At 33.7% G+C, this 6,859-nt stretch overlaps 1 long non-coding RNA gene across 1 annotated transcript; it reads left to right on the forward strand.

The window, feature by feature from the left end:
* The first annotated feature begins 4,297 nt into the window (after positions 1 to 4,297).
* LOC131612093 (uncharacterized) lies at positions 4,298 to 6,367 on the forward strand. The gene is made up of 4 exons (XR_009287281.1): positions 4,298 to 4,769; positions 4,851 to 5,002; positions 5,119 to 5,313; positions 6,131 to 6,367. It is a non-coding gene; the product is annotated as an uncharacterized LOC131612093 (long non-coding RNA).
* The last annotated feature ends 492 nt before the right edge of the window (positions 6,368 to 6,859 follow it).

The following is a 6,859-nucleotide window of genomic DNA, read 5'->3' on the forward strand; positions in this document are numbered from 1 at the left end:
AAATTAAATCTCGCTACTATTGCAGGGGGTGAAAGCCATTTAACCCTAAATTTTATTATATAAAATATATTTTATAAATTTTATTATATATAACATTCAAAGTAGCGACGTGAGACCAACGTCGCTATATAAGTCAATATCACAATCCCCACACCTGCTCTGTGTGCAGAGAGATTTTCCTCATATAACTTTATTGCGACGTGGGAATCACGTCGCTACCTTCTGACATGTCTTCCACGTCGCTACTACTTTGCCACACGTGCTCCTGTGACCTAGCAGCACACGTCGCTATTGTTTGATTGTGACGTGATTTTTAACATTGCGACGTGGCATCCACGTCGCTGTAGAGCAGTTTTTTGTAGTGATTGAAATTATCCATCCACTTGGAAAAATCCTTCATTGTAAGTTGTTTAAACCTTTTACATATTAACCAAGTATGCATATCAAACTTAATCATTGTAGAAACTCGGAAATTCAACCAATTTGTAAATTGAACACTCCACATGTATACAACGTGTACAGTGATGAAAATGTCACTCTACTTGAATTATGATAGGATTCATAACATTATCCGAATGGTTGATTAATGATTTCATTATTTCTGACAAATGAAGTGCAATATCTTGACATTAACTTCTCAAATAGAATATGAAGTTGAAACAATTGCATATTTGATAATTGATTCCATTTGAAAAGTTAATGTCAAGTTCTTTTACTTCATTCATCACGATGAAAGGAGTTCATTGGAATTTTTTTTGAGTTTTATCTAATATAATGAATCCCTTCATAACCCAGTATGAGGAATAATTTTCTTGTTATGCACTCTATGGCTCTGTTTGGCATGCCACTTTTTGAGCTTATGTCTTATAGCTTATAGCTTATAAGCTCATATAACAATAAAAGATCTGTTTGGTAACGGTCTTTTCATTACGAGCTTATAGCTTAATTTACTAGCTTATAGCTTATTTTTCAGACGCTATTTCAAATAGCGTTTTAGCTTATAGCTTATAGCTTATTATTTTTTCTTCCATTTTTATCCTTATTATTTTAACCAAAATTCACTTTTACCCTCTATAATTTATTTTAATTTAAAATAAAATAATTATATATTAAATGTCCTTTAAGTCATTTTAATTAATCAACTAGTTGAACCGCTAATTTTACCAAACACTTCAATTAGCTTATCAGCTATAAGTCATCAGTCATCAGCTATAAGCTATAAGCTATCAGTCATCAGCCATCAGCCATAAGCTATCAGCTATCAGCTAGCTTATCAGTCAACCGCTATTTTTACCAAACAGAGTCTATATGGAATTGGAGAGTTCTCCTTATGAACTAATTAACTTTTTCCACTATTTTAACTACAATAATTAATCAAAAGAAAAACCACCCCTACAATGAAGGAAGAACTAATCTTCCATTATTTTCAATATCATACACATGAAACCTCTTACATATGTCTATCCATAATTGAAAAAGGAACATTCACAAATCTTAAAAAAAATGCTAAAGATAGAATTAAAAAATACTTGAGATTAAGTAGACTGTTTCTCACTTTTTAGCGAGTACAAATAAAAAAATTATAAAATTTGAATCAAACAAATAACTTTTTTACTAATTCGTATTTAGTAAAACCCAGACTTAAGTGAATATAAAAAGGGAATTGGATGAATAGATAGAATTATTGTGAAGGATATAAACAGAATGAATCTACTAAAATAAGACTATTTATATCATGAAGTTTTTCAAGCATAAAAATCAATTATAATATGTTCAAAAGAACTTATAAATTTGTCGCATAGAAATCTCTAATATGCTCAGTGATGTCTCTAATAGCACTCGGACCATTTGGTATGAACATGAATGAAGATTTTGAGGATGCTCCAATTTCCTTCATGGTGTTGAAATATTTAGTTACCAACACCATGTCTTTGACGTCCTTAGCTGATGTTCTGGGTACGTTTTTAGAAAATGCAAGAACACTGTCCCTTGTCAATATCAAGCTATCATAGACGTACCAAGGGACAGTGTTCTTGCATTTTCTGAAAATGTACCTGGAACATCGACTAAGGACGTTAGAGACATGGTGTTGGTAACTCAATACTTCAACCCTATTAAGGAAATTCGAAGATCCTCAAGATCTTCATCCGTGTTCATACCACATGGTCCTGGTGCTGTTAGAGACATCGCTGGGAAGATTAGTGATGATCTCCTTTAGGGAAATGCGGTAAATCTATAAGTTCTTTTGAAGATATTATAATGGATTTTTATGCTTCAAAGACTTCATGATGTAAATAGTCTTACTTTAGTATGTTTATTCTGTTTATATCCTTCACGGTAATTGTATCTATTCACCCCATTCATTTTTCATATTCACTTAAGTATAGGTTTCACTAATTCGAATTAGTAAAAAAAAATTGTTTGATTCAAATTTTATAATTTTTTTAATTTGTACTCGCTAAAAAATGAGAAACAATCTACTCAATCTCAAGTATTTTTTAATTCTATCTTTTGTATTATTTTTTTTTAAGATTTGTGAATGTTCCTTTATCAACTCTGGACAAAAATATGTAAGAGGTTTCATGGGTAGGATAGTGAAAATAGTGGAAGATCAGTTCTTCCTTCATTGTAGGGGTGGTTTTTCTTTTGTCTAAAATAATTAATTTTGATATACATAATTGATTCATGAAATAAATTAAGCTATAGAAAATTCACTTGAAATGATGTTTATGTGTTGACAAATAGTTATAGTAAACATTTTCAATTAATCAAGATTCCAACTTGATGGTATCTTTGCAATAACTTTTCATGATGCTTCCATTTGTTTGAAATTAAGCTTGCTAATAATAACTCATCGAAATGTAATGAATAGAAAATATGGATAATTATTTCATATGGTGTGAAGCTTATAAGATCCTTGATTTCAATTGCATGTTCATTTTGCTTTCTTTGATATACAACTCATTTCAAATGCAATTTTTACGAGTTTTGTAAAATCCTATTTCTAGTTTTGCATAAATTATTGTTTGTCTGGACTTTCTTCTTTCTGGTATCTCCGACGTTTTTGTAATCGAGCAAGAGTACCCCCACTACTAGAAATACATGTATTTCCTGCGGAATTACCTGCGGATTTTTGCTAAACTTCCGTAGGAAAGGTGTTTCCTGCGAATTTTTGTTACAGATTTTGATTACAGAAAAAGAACTATGGGCCTTGGGGTGTAAAGAGCAAACCAGTATAGGCCCCAAAGACCGTTTTCGTATTTTGTTCATATTTTGTATGCAAAATGATGGTGACGGGCCAAAGGGGGTGTGGATTAGTGATCAGGCCCAGGCATGAGGTCCATGAACATATTTCTAGATTTTACAATTTTAATAAAAAGGAAAATTAAAATTAAAATTAAAAAATAGAAAAGAAAAGGGGTTAGGGTTCGTTACCTGTGACCAGTGTTTTAAAAACCGGACCGGTCATCGGACCGGTAAGGGTACTGGTTCACTGGTTTATCGGTCGAACCACTGGGTCACTGGTCGAACCGCACGACCAAACCGGATTAAACCGGATAACTCGGTTGAATAGACCTGTTATTATATAGGTATAAAACCGGTCGAACCGGATGATTCAGTCTCTAAAAAAATATAACTAGCTTTAAATTTTTTAAAAATATCATATCATAAATTCACAATTTCATAACTTAAATTCAAATTTTAAACAAAGGTATCACACATAACAAAATAGTAAAAAATTACAAAGTCTAATTGCAAACAAAGTCTAATTACAACATAATCTAAACAAAGTCTAATTACAACATAATCTAATTGAATAGTTTATAACAAAATAACTCCAATATGTAGCAAATTTAATTCAAAATAGGATCCTCCTAAAAAGAAAATCAAATAAAATTCAATATATTTATGCTATTTAAGAAAAATTATTAGCAAAGATAACAAATAGGACAATAAAGTTTTTAATTTTTCACTAACGAAAAAAACTATGTGAGAATGCTATTTAAGTAATACACTATTAAATATATTAAAAAAATTAAAAAAAAAGTTTAAAAGAAATGTTAAAAAAAAAGTTTAAAAAAAAAAGTTAAAAAAAAAACAAAAAAAAGCAATTAAACCACCGGTTTTCCGGTTTTTCCGGTTTACCCGGTTTTCCCGGTTTTCAACGGTTCCCACCGGTTTGATGGCATACCCGATCTAACTATTGAACCAGACCGGTTACCTGACCGGTTCCCGGTTCGACCGGTCCGACCGGCCGGTCCGGTCCGGTTTTTAAAACACTGCCTGTGACTATTGGAGTTCTGAAGATCTCATCTTCTCCCTTCCGTCTCAACACTAACGGCGCCGGAGAAGTCGTCTTCTTCGAGCGGCCGCATCCATACGTCACCGCCGCCACAATTCACATAACCGACCACCTTCATCTCTTCCTTCGATCTCTCAATTTCGTTTCCTCTCCGACGTCTCTCACTCTCAGGCTTTCTTCATCTCTCGATCAAGCTCTCCGCTTCCATCTCTCTCAGAAGACCGACGCAGATGAAGAACTCTTTTCTTCAATTGAACCTTATGTATGCGTTAAATCGCCGCTGATGCCGAGGTGATGAAGCAACGGCAGATTGATGGCTGGAGATTGAAGGTTTCTTGAAGATTGAATCGCGAAGAGTGATACGGAGACGATGCCGCTCCTCTTGATTCTTCACGTGGATGAAGATTGTTGATGACTATTACGTGAAGGTTCAGAGAGATTCCTCGATCGAGAGCAACTCGTTATGGTTAGTTATCCCCTTCTGTTATTCTCCTCTGAACGTATGAATGGAATCTAGATTTTCTGAATTTTTTGTTGGTGACTGAAGATTATGAAGGAAGAGAGAAGATGAAGATGGTGAATGGAAGGTGATGAAGATTGAAGCTGTGATGAAGACGATGAAGGATCAAGAATGGAGTGTGATTGAGGATTCCGAATTGGTGATTGAAGAAGAGAGATTTTTTTCAGAGTTTGTTACAGGTTCCGTTTTCACCCTCCCCTCTTTCATTCTGTTAGATGTTCTTTTTTCATATGCCAATTTCGAACCGGTTCATTTTCTGTTAGCTCATGAACTTTCTTCTTTTGCAAATTTGTAGGTGATGGCTGAAGGGTGAAGAAGAAGGGTGAAAGAAGATGTGTGAAGGTTTTCTTTGAAGATGATGAAGAGATAAGAAGAGTTTATGGTGATTGAATGAACAAATGGTGGAGAAGGATGAAGATGGTGAGAAAAATAAAGAGAGAATCGAGAGAGAGCTCAGAGATGAAGAATGAACTGTTATATAGAATTTTCGGTTAGTTACCTCTCTGATCTTTCTGTTATTCGGTTAGTTGGCTAGAGACAGTTAGGATATTAGAAATATGGTTATGGATTTTGTTTCAAGTTTGTTATGGATAGGGAATTCTGTTAAAGGTGGTTAAGAATGGTTAGTAAAGGGTAGGACTGGTTATGCTAACTGATTTTCTGGAAGCTAGTTAAAGGTTGAAATTGTTAGAAAACAGTTAGGGGGTTTTATGACCTGTTAGGACAGTTGGCAATTCTGTTAGGTTTAGTAACTTGGACAGTTAGGAGTTTGTTAGTTATGGTTATAAAAGTTAGTTACAAGGTTAGTTAGGAGTGGAATGTTTCAAAGTTAGTTTGAAATTCAGTTAGGAGGGAATAGAAAAGTTGGTTAGAAAAAGAAAATGAAATTGGTTTAGGGAATTTTTCTGTTGAATGTTGTCAGGATTATGGCTGAATTTTTATATAAAACAAGGGTGGATTTGTGTAAGTGTTTGATGGATGTATGGCTGGGTTTTTTTTATTTGAGTTTTGTAGTGTTTGTATTGCAATGTGTATGTATGATAATGTGGATTGGAAATGGTGCTTGAATGCAAGGCTGTTAGTAAGACTTGTTTTAGTTTTCTCAGGGCGGTTCTTTTTGCAGGGAATGGTTCTGTTATAGTGGAGATATGTAGATTGCTACAGAATGTGTAGTGTAGGGCTGATTGTTAGTATTTGCAACTGTTATGGCTTTGAATTTTGTCTATGTTTGAATATGTGGCAGCAGGATGGTTTCAAATGGTGTTATTTTCTTTGAATGAACCTGACTTTGATGTGAATGTATGCAGGTATCTATGGAGTTGATGTGGGACTGGTGTGGTTCTGGAAGTGAAGAAGAATTGGTGACTTAGAGCTTTGATCATGGAGAAAGAAAGTGATAAAGATTTTGAAAAGTGATAGGTTTAGGAGAGTCAACTTGTAAAAGAAAGTCAAAGGGTCAATTGTATTCTTATTGTAACTTTCTATGTAATTCTATTTGGATTTTTGTAATGGATTTTGAATGGAACTTGAATGGATAATTGTAATGGGCTTTTGTGATCTTTTTATAATGGATTTGGATGGAATGTAATGGTATTGTATGAACCTTGGAAGAATTTGATGATGTATAAAACTTTCTCCCGGCGGCTTATTTTTATACCTTGTGAACTCAATTAGACAAAACTTGTACAATGATGGCATATATCACTCACTCCTTCGAACTTGCATTTTCTCTTGTCCCTTATTAAACTGAATTCATGCCTTGTAGTTACAATCCCTCTTTCAATTCACTTGGATTCTTCTTGTATCAGATGGAGAGTGTAGCTTAGACCTTGAATATATGTATGCCACATTTGAACTCAAAATGTCCCAAAGAATTACTCATGTGTTTTCTTTCTAACTCTACGAACCTTAAACATCTTTAACCTACATTAGATTCAATCATGGACTTGAATGAATATCCTTATTTAGGCTTTAATCCTCAAATGAAACACTATCCTCAAATCTCGAGTATCAATGAATCCTTGTAATTAGATGGA

The sequence above is a fragment of the Vicia villosa genome, linkage group LG6, assembly GCF_029867415.1.
Source record: "Vicia villosa cultivar HV-30 ecotype Madison, WI linkage group LG6, Vvil1.0, whole genome shotgun sequence".
NCBI classification, from domain to species: Eukaryota; Viridiplantae; Streptophyta; class Magnoliopsida; order Fabales; family Fabaceae; genus Vicia; species Vicia villosa.